A 17824-nucleotide genomic window follows, 5' to 3' on the forward strand; every position below is an offset into this window, starting at 1 on the left:
ATTGTTGTAACCCGCCTGGATTCTTCATGATTGGGTGGGCTATAAATAAATCTTTATTATTATTTTTATTAAAGGCAGGCTTGCTGCTGAACATAAAGAAAACAAAAATAATTACCATGGAAGATCTACATAAATTCAATGCCGACAAGGAAGGACTTGAAATAGTTCAAGATTTCCCAAACCTTGGGTCAAAAACTGATCAGGAAGGAGACTGCAGTCAAAAAATCAGAAGATTAGGAATGGAAAGGGCAGCAATGAAAGAACTGGACCAGATCCTAAAGAGTAAAGATATACAACTGAGCAGTAAAGCCAGAATCGTCCAAGCCACAATATTCCCCATTGCCATGTATGGATGTGAGAGCTGAACAGAGAATAAAGTGGATAAGAAGAAAATCAACTCATCTGAGATGTGGTGCTAGAGAGGGGTGCTGAGAATACCTGTGGACAGCCAAAGAGAAACAAATGGGTCCTTGAACAGATCAAGGAAGCAAAGGCCCGGTACATATCGGCCTTTCAGGCGCCCTCATCACGTGCGAGGGTTGCCTGGGGGATTGAGCACACACACAACCCGCAACCCTCACACGTGATGAGGGCGTAACAATGGCGGCACCCTGTTTACATGGGCGCTGCCATTATTACGTAAGTGCCATGCGGCGTCCACACAGCGCCAACCAGCACTTATGTAACAAGTGCACTAGTGGCGCACTTGTTATATTGCCACTGTGGCTTCAAAAGAACCCGCTTTTTGCGGGTACTTTTTCCACCAGTGGGAAGCCTCGCCGTTTGGCGGCTGAGGCTTCCCTCTAGCAGAAAAACAGGCAGATGATCAAATTGAGGCTGTCATCTCAGGCCACATCACGAGAAGGCAGGATTCACTATAAAAGACAATAATGCTAGGAAAGGTAGTAGTAAGACAGGAAGACTTCATGCCAGAGGCTAGACTCCATCAAGAAGGTCATGGGCCTGAATTTATAGGATCTAAGCAGAGCAGTGGAGGATAGGGGGGCTTGGAGATGTTTCATCCACAGAGTTACCATGAGTAAAGTTTGACTCAAGGGCAGTTAACAACAACAATATTATTCAGCTAGTGAGGAGCAGGGGGAAGGGCAGCTGGCAATGGGGTGGGGGTGGAGAAAAAACACGGAAATCGTGAGCTGCTTTAGATTCTCAGGATAGCTGGAGATTCTGCCCAAATGAGAGGAAGAGAAACTGCTGCCGCCACAAGAAAAAGAGTCATATAGTGAATGTATGGGTGTGGTGAGAGAGGGCTGCCTTAACAGCTGCTTGCTCAGAACAGCAGCACAGGGTATATATTTGTACTCCTTAGGTTGGTATTACCTGTGAAAGAGAATTTAGAGAGGAGGAAGAGGAAGGGGGTGCTTTTCTGTAAGCCTGTGGCAGATTCAGGCATGTGATTTAAAGTGAGTGGTTGGGGGAGAAGGAGATGAAGAAGCAAAAGGGACTGAGTGAACATGTAACTACATCTCTGTACACCCTTAAAGAGTTGTGTGAGGAACTTTCTGTATGCTGTGGAAAACTAATGCGGCAATGCCCCTCATATCAAATTTGATCATTTTGGGGGCTTGTAGTTCAAGGCACTTGGGCAGGAAGAAAGTACTAGAGAAGGATTGCTTTTTATCATTTTTTACATTTTCCTCCTCCCCCAGAATTTCAGAATATCTGAATTGGCCACTTGGATGAACCTTTGTTGTTGTTGTGTGACTTCAAGTCATTATTCACTTATGGCAACACAATAATAATAATAATAATAATGTTTCTTACCCGCCTCTCCCCACCGATTGAGGTGGGAAACAACAATAATTAAGAGACAAACCTTAGTTTAAAAGGCATTGGTTAAATCACACATCGATTAAAAGAACGAATATGAAGTACATATTAAAACTATCACTGGATTTTCTTGGCAAAATTTGTTCAGAGCCAGTTTGTCTTTGCATCCCTGTGAGGCTGAGAGAGTGTGACTTGCCCAAAGTCACCCAGTGGGTTTGTATGGCCTAGTGGAGTTTGAACCTTCATCTCCAGGCCATAGTGCAATGCTCAAACAACCACATCACACTGGCTCTTGGATGAAATTGCACTTTCTTATAATTCTCAGTACCACAATAAACAGTAACAGTGTTGGACTATGACACTGGAGACCAGGGTTCAATTCTTCACTTGGTCATGAAACCCACTGGGGATGTTATACACTCTCAGCATCAAGGGCAATGGCAAACCTCCTTTGAACAAATTTTGCCAAGAAAACACCACAATTTTGTCTTAGGGTCACTATAAGTTGGAAATTACTTGAAAGTACACAACAACAAAACCCATTAGTACAAATAACCCTGTAAGTTGCTTTTCTGGGTTGCAGTAATGGTACCAAGTAATAATCTGTTAAATGAGTTGAGCAATGAGAAACTACTTCCTTTTGAGAAAAAAACATTCCAGGCAGTGATAAAACACACACACACACACAGGCAGAGACATAAAGACAAAAACAGCAGTTTTGCATTGATTGCAAAATGCTCATGGGTGTGCCTAAGACAATCTGCAAAATTAGCAGCAGTATTTTGAGGGTCAGGACCAAGAACCTAAGCCCCATTTTTAATATATCCACGAGACAAAAACAAAACAAAAACCTGGGCCTGTTACAGACAGCCAAAATAAAGCTGCTTCAAGTCACAGTGGAGGTATGGTGTTTCAATGATGCATGCATCCTTAGAGTCCAGAATTTGCACCAAAGCCACACTCCATCCCTAATGACCAGAGCGTGGCTTTGGTGTGACTTCTGGACTCTTAGGACACATACATCATTGAAACACCATACCTCCACTGTGACTCGAAGCAGCTTTATTTTGGCTGTCTGTAACAGGCCCTGGTAATCTTTTGCTATAGATACTAAAAACATTTCACTTTCATGCAATTTAACCTTAATTAACCCATCATGAAGCTTCATCATGAACCTAAATGCCAGTTCAGCTATAGCCACTAACAGATTGATATATCAGCTATTTCTATGTGATACTTGGGCTTTAATGGTGTTAACGAATAGCAAATCAGCTACAGTACGCCTAAACACTGAATGTGTGCTAGGTTTAAACTGCTCATTTCCACTGACTGAATTGCTTCTGTAGGCCGACATGTACCATCAAAACCAGGAAGGATGATAACAGGTTTCAGCTAGTGCACAGAGCAGTAAGGAGGAACAGAGAAGAGGAAAATCACACTGACAGAGGCCCATTAATACAAAGTTGGATTTAGGCCATAAATGGCTCCATTACTGGAAGCACAAAGCTATTAGAATACTGTTGGAGCTCTTTTTAATCCCATTCTATTTATCTCCAGATTTGGAGCTGAATTTTATTAGAAGCCGTTAGTTGGCTAGAAAAGAGTTACAGTTTGATCCAATTAAAAATAGATGCATTCTAAAATTTCACTATTTTAAAAACACGTTTCTTCAGAATGTGCTAAAAGATAAGCACAGGGTACAGTTGGAATATTTTCTAAACGTTTTTGAAAAGGTTTCTCAATCTGGAAGAAGATACAAAACAGAAAAAGCTACAACTTTCATGAACTTCATGTTTAATTCTGAAGTTAAGCAGAGTTAGGGAAGAAGTATCTTTGCTACACAATGCATCCTTGCAACAACAGAATTTATTAATATGGATTATTATTTAAAAGCAACATGCTGGTAGTAAAGAAAAGATGGATGAGCCTTCAATCTCTATTCCCAATTTTTAATAGCAGCAACAAAATGACCCCCATGTACTAATAAATTATACTGCCAAAATGAAGACTGCATGGGGGTAAACTGGTGTAGATTTTTGTATGGAAGGATGGCAAGCTAAAATTAAATTTAATGGCTCTAAACAGAGTATGACAGGAAGAAGATTTCCTCTAAATATGAAAAACCTTTTTTAAAAAAAAATCTGGAAAGTAATTTGGCAGGTATTTCTTTGTTCTGTAGATTGGTTTTGAATTTTTTTTAGATGTTACAAACCTTCAACCATTTTTTTCTGATTCCTTAGACTGGAATTTTTTTTTTATTAAATGTGTATGCTACTTCTGTATATAAAATATCTTAAGCAGAATATTCTACCAGCACCACTCCTGAAAAAGACAGGTCCATGAAGTAACCTTGTACCAAATCAATCAAATCAAAAAACAGACTAGTCACAAACTATTGGTGAGTTTTTGTACCTAGATTTCTTGGGGTGAATTGAACCTGATTCCACACTTTGCTCTGAGAATACACTCAGCTACTTCCCATTATCATGTCACGTCTGAAAGAGAATTGTGCTCAGCTGTACAAAGATTGAACTTTTAAAACCTGAATTAAAGATACAACAATTCTAGCTACAACCCGGGGGACCACTGTATAAGCGAGAAGCTTAAACTGATCTTTTAACTTACCACATATACTCGACTATAAGTCAACTTCATGTATAAATCAAGGGCCGGTTTGGGGGCCCAAATTATGGATTTTGATATGACCCGTAGATAAATCAAGGGTAAAACATAGGGGCATGTAACAACGAATAAAAGACAAAGCTGAAAACATGGAAAATATTCTGACTGGGGATGACACACATAACATATTGAATTTGCTTTCTTATTCAACATTGTGTTTGGATGCACTAGGGTTTCTAATCTTTCCAATCTCTTTTCTTTGTGTTGGATAAATTGTTCAAGCTGTTTTGGTACTTCCAGAGAAGCAGACAATTAACAAAGGATAATGAAAACCAAAATAAACTCATGTTTTTTCAACTCATACAATGGTTAAGTTCACACACTGTTCTATAGAAATAGCCACTGCTAATAAGACATTCAAATGTGATTAGCTTGTCAATATACATCTTGCCAAAAAACCCATCCAAGACAAATTAAAAACTATGGAAAGAAATGTAGACTATTGTAAATAATCCTCAACAGGGTAAAATAAAATATCAGAGGGTAAGCCACTCTGATAGCCATTAGGGCTTAAGGGCAGGTTATAAATACCATAATAAATAAATAAATAAATAAATAAAATATATCTAATTTAGCTAGATTCCAAATAACTACTATAATATATTTAAAAGTTACTCAACAACTTAGATAAATTGGTATTACATTTTCAAAACTCCTAAAATTCTTAAGATTGATACCCTGAATGTATCCTGTATTTTAGCTTTAAATAACATCTCGTCATTAAGCCTAAAATCATGATGAAAGAATCAACCATTTTGAAAATGCCATAGTTCAACCATTTTGGTAAATGCCTATCAACTCAACAAACTATACTTTTTAAACTAATGGTTCTCTTACTACAGTATTTTAAATCAGTGGTCTCTAAGCCTTTTCCTCTCTTAGGTGATAACCCCAGGACACACACCCCACAGTTTATCTCAGCTGCATCCATCTCATCACGGGCCTCCTCCTCTGTCTCTCATGTATGAATACAGCAGGCCAACTCCTTCCTCTTGCCCGTGCTACTCTTACAACAGAAGGGAGGCCAGCTGGCCTATTGCTTGGTTATTGCTCCCAAGGTGATCGGGTACAAAGAGAGCAGCACCTGAGCAGCTGATCAAGCAGCAACTGGGCAGGCACTCGCCTTGGGAGCAGCTGAGTAGTGACCGAGAAGTCTATTGCCCATGCTGGCCTTGTTCTTCTCAGTCACTGCTTGGATGCTGCTCACAAGGTGATTGGATGCAAAAGTAAAAGCTTCTCCCTGGTGAGGAAGGACTCTCAACCCTTCTTTGCTGGGACAGAGGGGAGCAGCTGGCTTTCCACTCCTCTCCTAAGCTAGGAAGGACTCTCAGTCAGAGAGACAATAGAAGTGAAGGACTCTTTCAAAGAATCAACCCTAGATACTCCTCCCTCTACTTCCCCACACAGCTTCAAGCCATCTCCCCCCCTCCGCCCCCCCAAAAAACCATTGTTTCTTCTGTTGTCTTGGCTTGTCCGATGAAAGAAAACAGGAACAGCAGTGTAGTTCCAACCTGCTAGCCAAGTCTTGGCAAAGCTCATAAAGATTAAGCAGGGTCACAAATTTGAAAGCTCCTTTTTGCCACCATTTCTTCTCCACCAATGTGTGCTCCAACTCCTTATCCCCATCACGGTCACTGGTTCCCCTTGTGTTTCTTGAATCCCAGTACTACTGCCTCTACTGCCCCATTTCCCCTTACTACCCCTCTGGATTTTTCCACTGCCTGCCCCCCAGGTGTGTGTGTACCATCTACTTTGGGAATCACTATTTTAAATGAAAGTCAACATGTTGGAGCTACAGATAACCTTCCAATTTTTGTTGATTCACTTCCCTGCCTGCTGCCTCCTTCCCAACTTGTTTCAGAATTTCTAGTCTTCCAGAGTCAATTTTCAAGGAAAATGAAGAGTAATAATTTTTCAAGGGGCCATGCCTTTCCATACTCTTCCTCCAGCAGAAGCATCCCATGAGCAGCTTTCCACTCAAAGAAACTCTGGACCCAAGCCATTTTTGCCACATGGGAGACCAGTTGCTCTCAACTTTTAAAACTGGGAAATATTTTAGACATTTCTTGAGGAAAAACAGCAGCCAGTTAGGAGTTAATTTTAAATATAATTGTATGACAGGAACAAAGGAAACAAGAATGTAATTTGCATCTAAAACTTAGATACTGACTGTAAAGCTCATGTAGAAAGTTTTGAATGATTTTAATACTAATTTCAATGGAAATATTCTAAGCTAATAGGAACATTTCACCATTATTTGCCTTTTCATCTAAAAGAACAAACATATAAAGGAGAAGCATTTCCATCTCAGTGTTTCCTTACTCATGGCTCTGCTGTTGCTCTTTTCAAATTAATATGGCATAGCTTATTATATAATATTATTAATCATGTTTAATATTTTTAGTTAATTTTATTTTATTTATATTCTGCCTTTCTGCCCAAATGGGACCCAAGGTGGCTTACAAAATAGATTAGAACAGAATACAACTAAAATTACTACAATATTTTTAAAAATTAAACTATTAACATTTTTAAACAGCTGTAAAAATGGCCAAAAGTCTAACTAAGAATGTCTTTATCTACTGAAAGAAGCAAAACAGTTTCCCTGACAAGGAGTTCCACAGCCTGGAAGCTATTTAGTATCCCCTCTCTAGTGCTCTTACTATGTACACCCCTGAATATAACTTGCTTTCTGGAAAAAAACGGCTTATCAGTTTGTCCATAAAAAGAACTGGTGGAACAATATGACTATCAAGCTGAAGCATGCTTGTTCCAACTTGACAGTCAGTAGATTCAGCAACAAAATGTATAGATCATGTATATTTGTATGCAATGAAAATGATAGGTTTTAAATAAAGACACCAGATCCAGTCTGATCTTGGAAGCTAAGCAGGATCTGCTCTGGTTAGTACTTGGATGAAAGATTGCCAATAAATACCAGGTGCTACAGAAAGAACTGGCACAACCATCTGAGTATTCTTTGCCTATGAAAACCCTATGAAATCCATGGGGTCACTAGAAGCCGACAGGTGACTTAAAGGGAGGCACACGCACACATGGAGCAACAATAGGGAAAAAAACCTAGATTGTTAGGAGTTTTGTATGGGTTCTAAAAATTTCCACTGTTTACTCATTCTTGCCAGGAATTATAGGATTTGTGAAGCAGCCATAATCCATGTTCAGTATAGTCCTCTGAACAGATTTAAAAAGCAAAAAACCAATAGTTGAAACTATCTTCAGCTCAGCAATGTATACATCGCTTCCTAAACCTGTAATGCAGGAGTGAAGAAACTTTGACCCTTCAGATGTTTTGTGCCACAATAGTGCTTCTTACGTTATCTGATGTGGACGGCCAGCAGATTTTCTTTGTCAGTGTTCAATGGAACAGCACCACAATGAAGAAAATTAAGCATCTGCTTGATTATGACAAATAATAATATATCAGGAGGAGGGGGCAATAATATGTGAAAAACACACATATTTGCAATACAGTTCCAACATTCATCACGATACAAAGTGGGTTTTCATCAGAACCAAATTATTAGAAACTACTGAAGAGGACCAGTGCGCCAACACTGGCTGTGTTCATACATAACAGGAAGCCAAGATTTGTTTTTTACTATGGTTTGTTCCACAAAGCAGTCCTGCAACATAATCCTGATTGCGGTGGGGGAATTTCTTAGTTGTTTTCCCTCCATTTTGTCAGCCAAGATCTGGATAGTATCACAAAAACCTCAGCAATGGTAAAGGGCCTTTTATAGCATGGGGGTCCCAATATCAGAGTGTCTTGCCCTGTAAACAAGCCATCTTCTGTTAGATTGGATAATGCCCCCTACACTCCTGTCAGTGCCTAGGAACAGGCCTCAGTTGTCACATGTTGCTTTAAAAAGTCCTGCAAGAGGGTAATCTGTGGTCATCCTAGCCTGACCATTGCATATGCAAAACAGCAGTTCTCTATTAGACTAGGAACTGCAACTTTTACTATGTTGTTTCTTACAGTACCGATCTCAAAAATAACTTGCTTTGTAATGATTTTAAAGTCCGAAAGTATTTTTCACTATCTATTTTGGGCTACATGGAGCTATCCAAAGTAGTGAAATTTTTGTCCCAGACATGGAAAATCTTGTGCAAATACAAATTCCAGGATTTCATATATCAACGCCCTGTCCTCCTGTTAATGGGGCAGTCTTAGGCTGCATCTGCACTGCAGAAATAATGCAATCTAACACTGCTTTAATTGTCATGGCTCCATGCTATGGAATCCTGGGATTTTTAGTTTGTTGTGGCACTAGATTTCTCTGACAGAAAAGGCTAAGTATCTCACAAAACTACAAGTCTCAGAATTACACAGCATTGAGCCATGGCAGCTAAAGTGGTGTCAAACTGCATTATTCCTGTAGTGCAGATGCAGCCTGAGGGAGGGTCTCAGAAATTCCTAGTCAGTCCTCTCTAGTCTTCCACTGAACGTTCAGGCTAGTTCCTAAAGCATGAGTTGGGCAACCAAACATATTTGACCTGCAAGTCCCACCAGCCCAAGCTAGTTTGGTGATGGCTGATGGGAGAGATGCAATACAGCAACACCACATATTCCCCATTATCTGAGGGTTGTAAATTCTCCACTGTTGCCTTATACCAGTACAAAGTTTGGCCAATATAGCTCATGATTAAACTAAGTATAACAGACACACATCCTGCATGTAAACTCTCTTGTGCTATTTTGTAACTTATCTGGATCCTGACAGAAATGAGAGAAAGCCATCCATTGACCCAAATCCTTTCTGCCTACGTCAGAGGACTTGAAGAAAGAAAAGAAGCTGGTATTGAAGACAAAAAATGGTCTAACTACTAAGTGAAGCTGACATTTATTACATAAACAGAGTAAGTACAAAATGTCAACACTGGTATGCATAACTGTATTGTCTGCACTTTCTCTACTTTATTTTTTAAAAGTTCATTGTTTATAATCCCCCTCATCATCTAACAAAGAGTATATACTTATTATATAAAATATTTTACAAGCTACCTTTTAGGATGAACTTCACAACATGGTATTTAACAAAATTTAAAGCCAGAGTAAATTTTACAATAACATTTTAAAATATAGTCAGTACTCCACATCCACAGATTCTATATCCACAAATTCAACCATCCACAGCTTGAAAATATTCCATCACCCCTCCAAAATATCAAAAAGCAAACCTTGATTTTGCCATTTTATATACAGGTCACCATTTTACTATGCCACTGTAAGTAATGGTACTTGAGCATCCACAGATTTTGGTATCCATGGGGAAGGATCCTGGAACCAAATGCCAGCGGATACCAGGGGCCCACTGTACTATAAAATAATTATGTAGTAAAAAACAATTAAATATATATGTACCCAAAACTCAATGTTAATTTATGCACCTGTTGAGTTTTAATCATGCTTCAGAAAGGTAGAAAAATACATGCCATAATAAATTTGCCATCAAAGTGCCACAAGAACTCTTGTTTTCAGTGCAATTGAGAACAGCTACATTGCTTGGTATATTTTTTTAGGCATCTCTTTGAACATTATAGCATACCACATGTTAAAAGTTCTATAAAAACTATTTACTGAATTGTTTATCCACTCATTGGAAAACTAGCATAACAAACTATTGTTCACAATAAAAGTCCGCTGTATTTTATCATTCTGTGATATCAACTCTTCCCAGTCTTCACCACTCTACTTTTGGAAATGCAGGTATTACTTCAACAGATCAATGTTTTTAAGAAATGACAAGAGTGGCAGATGAAAGGCCCTCCCTCCAAACACTCCGAGAGCCTTTGTGGATAAAGAGTGGGATACAAGCACAGTTGGCCCTCCACATTTGCTGCTTTGACTTTTGCGGATTTGAATATTTGTGGATTCGATTAATATGTTATCCCTAGAAATCTCTAGGTCCTCCAGTGCAAGTCTGCTGGAAGTTGACCATAGAACTGCTCTAGAGGACCTAGACAGTACTACAGAAAACTAGAGAAAACACTTCTCTATTTTTAGGCCCTCCAGTGTGATTCTATGGTCAACTTTTGACAGATGTTGACCACAGAGTTGTGTTGGAGGACCAAAAGATTCATAGAGAGGTGTTCTCTTAGGTTAAAAAAGTTGTGTTACTTTAATCTAGTTTTTCCATATTCATGGCAGTCTTGTGCCTCTAACCCCTGTGAATGTGGAGGGCCCAGTGTATTCAAAATAAAATAAAATAAAACAAAATAAAATATTATTTTAATGTCACCTTGAATATTTTAGAATGCTCAAGCACATTCTTAAGAGTTTTGCTAAATCAGGATCAATTCCATGGTAATTAATATTTAAATGACACATTTAATATTTACTTTGCATTATGAATATAGGTTTCACTCTGCCACCTGATTCCCAATTTTGCTACTTTTATTTAAATTTTGCTCAGTTTTGCTTCTCCAGTCATTTTCATTCCACTAGCAAATAGGACGAATACATGTTTCAGATGCCTTTATTTTAGTGCACACAAGACAGAAGTGTCAATCTGGGACCTGCCATGTCAACAAAATCATGATCAGAATTTCACAAAAGAATAATTGAACTGGCATAATGTCACAAAAATGTACTTTGCACCCACAACACCCAGACATGAGTTACTTTGCATTGGAATAATCAGAAGAATACCATTAGCAGGAAACACATATGCATTACTGTGCATAAAATGGAGAGACACTGAGAAGGGAGAATTTGGTTGCTTATGCAGTCCCATAAAGACATTACATATTTTTGAACATTGGGTATGATTGAAAGATTGCATCATTTCTGTATTTTAACATATATCTGCAAGGCATTCAGCATCACTGCACTCTTGTCTTAGAAATTATTTATCCTTTATAACTAACATGCCATTTTTTCTTCATTTTGTAATACAAATAAAAACCAATAAATGAAGCTATCTGGAGAACATCTGTGTAAGTTAAGTGGAAGTATTCCTTGAAACTAAAACTAAAAGTACTACTATATGTATGTTTACTCAAAAGAAAGTATGTGATTTCAAAATCATGCCTTTGAAATATACAGTGGTCCCTAAATATCCACTGGGGTTTGGTTCCAGGATCTCCCATGGATACAAAAACATGTGGATGCTCAAGTCCCATTATATACAATGGCAAAGTAAAATAGTGTCCCTTATATAAAATGGCAAAATCAGGGCTCGCTTTCTGGAAATTATACTTTTTGGAATACTTTCAAACTGTGGATGGTTGAATCCATGGATAAAGAATCTCTAGATATGGAGGTCCAACTGTACAACTTTGAAATATTAAGTCTTTGAACTCTCACTATACTTACAACTGATCGGGCAGTTTATGTGGACCTTTTATCCTATCCTCCTTTTTTCCTACTGTTACTTCTATATGCAGAGTAATCTTCCCACACCTCCCCTGGGCCAATGGGAATGAGGAAGTTTTGAATCCCACAAATTTACCTGACCCACTACTAGAGTTCCCCCTTTTACCTCTCTCTTGTGATATCTTCCCATGGATAATGGAATTTATTCACCAGTAGAGCACCAAAGATTTACCTTTGGGAAATGCACTCAAAGGTTGCTAAACATGTCAAGTCCAAGTGTAGTAGCACATCTGCAAGTACCAGAGGTAGTTACAGTAATTTAAGACCATCTTCTAAAGCTGAATTCTGTATATTTGTTCACAAAAGACAAGTTCTTTTCTGTGGTGATGCTGCAACTCTGAAATATTCTCCTGATGTGGAACAGATCATTTTACTGCTGTCAGTTTCAATAAATAAATCTTCCAAACTGGCTCCTATCACATGTTTTAATGCCAGTTGGATTGTATTGCATGTTTATGGTAGTGGTGTACACTCGTGTTATGTGTTTTTCTGTACAGTATTTGTTTAGTACAAATGTAGGAGATAAAGATAATGATAATGGTTTATTCTTCTGTGTTATACATTTGGTAACCGCAGAGCAACAATGATGGTCTCAGTCTGAGAATTGTAAAAATCTCAGAAAAAGAAAAAAGGAAAGGAGGACCCATGCTAACCAATTCGACAATTCACCTGTAATTCCCCCTTAGCATGTATATCATCAGCATTCCTCAAGGCCTTTACTTAAGCACAGAATCTTTCAGCCATTTTTACTCTTTTATCTCCTTCTGATGGATTTAAATGGACAGTTTGGAAGAGATGTCAAAGATTAGCATACCAGCTGGGCTTAGCATTATGAATGCTTATCAAGCATAATGTGTAATATGCACAAAAATCCAGTTTAAAAAGTATTTGTATGATATGTTTGTCCCGCAATGAGTTAGTTTGGGAAGACAGTCACTGACATAGCACAAGAGCTTTTTGTCCATAAAATCTGCATTCTAATCAGCCCTTTAGCTCTCATATTGAGAGCAGATCATTCCAAATTACCAATTAATGTCACACTGCCTCAACTTACCGATGAGACATTTTAAGACAGTGTTCTTCATTACCAAACAGATAGCGGGCTGGTTTGATCTTACAAATCAAATGTGCTTGTTTGATTTAGGGAACTGGAAATCATTTCACACCAAATAGCTGGATGCACACAAATTGTTTTATTCTATGACTGTGGTGTGTACCCTGATATTTTGTCATCAAGGCTGGGAAGAGAAGAGTACAATCTTCCACTTACTCACAGTCCATTTGCCTTCAAATAAAGCAGAGTCAGGGAAAAAAAATCTAGGGAGGTGGCAGTGAGATAATCTAATGCCACTTCCTGAGTTCTACCAGCCAAGAATGAAAGTGGGTAGGCAAGCCTTTCTTTTTTTATTCTCAGAGTTAAATTTTCTCCCTCACATACAAAGTAATGAGAGGAACGTTAACAACTCCACATCTTACATAATTCTTGGTGCTTTGGGATCATATGTCAAAGGAAATAAAAAGGTTGTGGATTGTGTGGGTATAAAAGGATCTCATCCATGCCCACCTAATGATATTTGTGGCCCTACTGCCGGTGTATCTTCTTCTGTAGCAATATACGGGGCATAAGCACAGAGTGGGACTTCTGCAACATCATAGATCTGCTGTTAAGACTGCAACCTGGCAATTCAAACCTATACATGTAAGGAAATCCCATTATTTTCAACTACGTTCCCTTCCCCAATAATGTCTTAAGCAGTCATCCCCAAACAGGTGCTCTCCAGATGTTTTGGACTACAACCTCCATAATCCCTAACTATTAGCCATGCTGGTTTAGGCTAATGGAAGCCATTGTTCAAAACATCTGGAGGGCACCTGTTTGGAGAAGACTGGTGTTTAGGAAAATGAACTCTCACATGCAAATCTGTTTCATTTTCCTGAGCTTCTGATGAATAGTATTACTTTTTGTTATTCCTCCAGTTCTTTAATTGATGTTGATTTGCATGTATTTTTTTCTATTCAACAAGTTTTTTTTTTTAAATTGGGATGAAAATATCTTAAATAATTAAGCATCATTGCAACAAAGCTAGAGCCTCCACTCCTATCAAGTTCTCTTCTGTAGCTGTCAAAAAACATTTACATATTAGATACAGGGTCAGTTCATCATGAATATCAGGTCACCAAACTCAGATTTGGCCCTGGATACGCATTCCTTGGACGTTCATGCTTATGCTATTTAGTTTAGCAATTTATTTAGACACATCCTGGATTCATTAGAGAAGGATCAAAACATGCACTCTAGTTTCTTTTGGTGGGACGGGCATGATCCGAGATCAATTCATTAGAATATTTTGTGGGCTCTAAAATAGGACCACATGGTATAGTCAGGGCTTATAGAAAGGTCTCTTTCTGGGATTGCTTTTCACCTATTTAATCCATGTTTAGAACCTGTCTGACATGCCTTCTCCTTGGAGACATAGCAACTAACCCGCCGTCTGCACTTTCTGTTCCTGCCACGGCAGGAAGCCTAAGTAGGGGCTTCTTGCATGCCTTGAAATTAGATAGGGCAATGTGGGACAAGCCTGTGCCAACGCTGTGCCTATTGGCATGCAGGCTCTGGGAACAAACCCATATAGTCTACTCCAGTTTGAAGGTTTCATGAGCCAGTTATGCATAAGAGCACGTATAAAACTATCCCTCACAAAACTGCATGAATAACCACCACCTAAAGGCATATTTTCGCAACACCAGTAAAACTAACCTTCCGCTTATTTGTTAGCGTAACTTTTAAAAAGGTCTAAAGCTGCCGATGAAGAGCATCTCTTAATGCTCCTGGCTTTTAACTTGCAGGTAGCCAAACTCAATGCCCCGAGAGCAACAGGGAGCACTGCTGGCTCAGATAATTTCACCACACGATGCAGAAACCTGGGTCATAGTAAACCAGCAGGGCAAGTACAAGGTGAGCTATTAGTTCCCAACCCATTTAGAACTGTGCAAGGTTGTGTAAGGAAACAGGTTTGAGCTGGACAGGCCATAAGGCTTCATTTGCACAAGAAAGCGAGGACAGATATTCTAAAGTGTGGTGAAAAGCAGTTTCAACACACCTTCATCACACGCAAATGGGTGTTTATCCCCACAGAGAGAAGACAACCTTAAGTAAATAAACAAACAAAGATTACTACCACTGCATTCACGATTCCTGGCTAAGAACAATAGGGCTTTTAGGTAGATAACACACATCCATGCCGCCTAAAAGTGGTGACTATAGTAGTGAGTGGTGACTATAGTAGCATCAGCCACTCAGTATTGAAACCAACCACCAGAAAGTGCATTGTGGCACTTGAAAAGGCTTGACAGATTTTGTAATATATGACACAACACTTTGCTGTGTGTACAGAGTCTGCCTCTAGCAGAATTTAAGCAGACTCTGGGGGTATGTCTACACTGTAGAAATAATTCAGATCAACACCAACTAGAGAATCCTGGGATTTGTAATTTCACGGAGTCTTTAGCCTTCTCTGCCAAAGAGTGCTGGTGCGTCACCAAACTACAGATCCCAGAATTTCTGTAGGACAGACCAATAGCAGCTAAAGTGGTATCAAACTGCATTGATTTTAGAGTGTGGATGCGCCTTAGGATAGGATTATGCTCTAACAGATACAATGGTTATTAGAACCCCAAAGATTTGGGGGTTCTTTTTGTGCAAGGAGAGCTACTCAATCAACCACAACATCTGGACAAAATGCAGGCCTATGACTAAACACATGGCCATTGTATTTTATTCTTCTCTCCTGTATGACTTTTATCCCCTTTGCCTGATGAAGAAGCCAGTGGGGCTTTCAAAGCTTGCAACATGTACACTGTGCATTTGTGTTGGAGCCATAAAGGTATCACTCTTTGGATGGCACTGTACTTTGATACTCAGTCAATGGTGAAAGGAAAGCACTCAGCAGGTGCCCAGGAGCATCCTTTCCTAAATTGCAAGGGGGGAAAAACAACAACAACAACCAACAGCTCTGTCCAGGAAAACAGGTTAAGAGAGGATTTAACACAATAAAAAAACTCCAATTCCCAGGATTCCCTAGCACTGAGCCAGGGCAGATTTCATTTCTCCAGCGCAGATGCAGCCTCTGCTTCCCCTCAAACTGCTCAAATGGGAAACCAGGGTTGTAGCTGCACTGCAGAAATAATCCAGTTTGACGCCACTTTAACTGCCATGGCTCCATGCTATGGAACCCTGGGAATTGCAGTCTGTCGTGGCACCAGAACCCTCTCTGACAAGAGGAGGCTCAATGGCTGCATCCACACTACAGAAATAAATGTGGTTTGAGACTGCCCTGGCTCAGTGCTGTGGCATTCTGGGAACTGTAGTGTGTTGCGTGGCCCCAGAGGACAACTCAACGAACTGCAGATCCCAAACACACTGGAGAAACCACCCAGCCTGAGAGCGCTAGGGAATCCTGGGAACTGTAGTTTGTCTGGCAGAGGAGGCTCAATGTCTCACAGACACTACACTTCCCAGGATTCCCCAGCATGGAGCCAGGGCAGCTAAAGCAGTATCGAAGTGGATTATTCCTGCAGCGTGTTTTGGACGGACCTCAGTTCCTCACCTGCTGCCTTACCTGAGCGCCGCCTTCGCCTCCGCCGTCCCCCAGCCCTCCAGCCCGGCTTCCAAGGAACCACCGCCTCCGCCGCCAGGAAGGAAGCAAGGAAGGAAGGGAGAAAGGCAGCAGGGGAAATAAAGAAGCCAAGGGGCGGCTGAGAGAGGAGGACCGGCTTCGGCCAGAGCTTCTGCCGCGGAGGCTCCGCCCACCTGCCTCAGCGCGTCATCGCCCGCCTCAGCCAATCAGAGGCCCCTCTGCAGAACCCCTGACTGAGGCAAGGCGGGCAGCAGCAGCAGCAGCAGCAGCAGGGCAGATGGGGGAAGGCAAGAGGGGAAGGCAGGCAGGCAGCACTCATAATAACAGAGGCAGCCAGGAGAGTAGTAACGACGACGACGGCGCTGAGGGAAAGAAGAAACAACAGCCTCATGATCATCATCATCATAATAATAATAATTATAGACACTCAGGGAATAATAATAATAATAATAATAATAGACGCTGAGGGAAAGTAGAAACAGCCTCATGATAATAATAATGATATCAATAATAATAGATGCTGAGGAAAAGAAGAAACAACCTCATAATAATAATGATAACAATAACAATATTAATATTAATAGACACTGAGAGAAAGAAGAAACAGCTTCATAATAATAATAATAATAGACATGGAGGGAAAGTAGAAACAGCCTCATGATAATAATAATGATAATAATATCAATAATAATAATAGATGCTGAGGAACAGAAGAAACAACCTCATAATAATAATAATAACAATATTAATATTACTAGACACTGAGGGAAAGAAGAAACAGCTTCATAATAAAAATGATAATGATAATAATAGACGCTGAGGGAAAGAAGAAAGTGCCTCATAATAATAATGACAATAACAAACAGCTTTGTTTATATACTGCTTCATACTGAACTAAAAGTGTCTAAGCTTTTAGCAACCTCCTTGGAAGGATGCAAGCCTGAGTGGAGCTTGGGCCCTTTTGCTGGTCTTGAACTCGCAACCTGATGGTTTTGAGTGAGTGGCTGCAGTATGGGTATTTAACCACTGCGCCACCAGGGATTATAATAATAATGACAACAACAATAATAATAATAGACACTGAGAGAAAGAAGAAATGGCCTCAGTAATAGTGATGATGAAAATAATAGACAACACCAACCCCATGATGATTACAACGATGATGATAAACTGCCTATAATAATAATAAGATTTATTTTATAGAAATAAATAATTTCTATAGAAAGCCCTCCACACATCACATTTTGATATTAACATTGCATGCAAATTCATCCATATCCATGAATTCAACCAAGCATGGCTTATATATATATATATATAT

The 17824-nt window shown here is 39.6% G+C and overlaps 1 protein-coding gene across 2 annotated transcripts in view; it reads right to left on the bottom strand.

The window, feature by feature from the left end:
* The window catches only part of LOC149283424 (volume-regulated anion channel subunit LRRC8B-like), a 35900-nt gene extending 19265 nt beyond the window's left edge, over positions 1 to 16635 (bottom strand). Inside the window, exon 1 of one of the 2 annotated variants that reach the window (XM_089497539.1) lies at positions 16486 to 16635. The gene's annotated coding sequence lies outside the window, so the exon portion shown is untranslated. Of the gene's footprint in view, positions 1 to 16473 lie in introns of both variants that reach the window. The other variant, XM_089497541.1, reaches the window with a different exon arrangement.
* Positions 16636 to 17824: the final 1189 nt, after the last annotated feature.

The sequence above is a fragment of the Sceloporus occidentalis genome, unplaced genomic scaffold, assembly GCF_023333645.1.
Source record: "Sceloporus occidentalis isolate IW3139 unplaced genomic scaffold, rSceOcc1.0.p SCAF_104, whole genome shotgun sequence".
Classification (NCBI taxonomy): domain Eukaryota; kingdom Metazoa; phylum Chordata; class Lepidosauria; order Squamata; family Phrynosomatidae; genus Sceloporus; species Sceloporus occidentalis.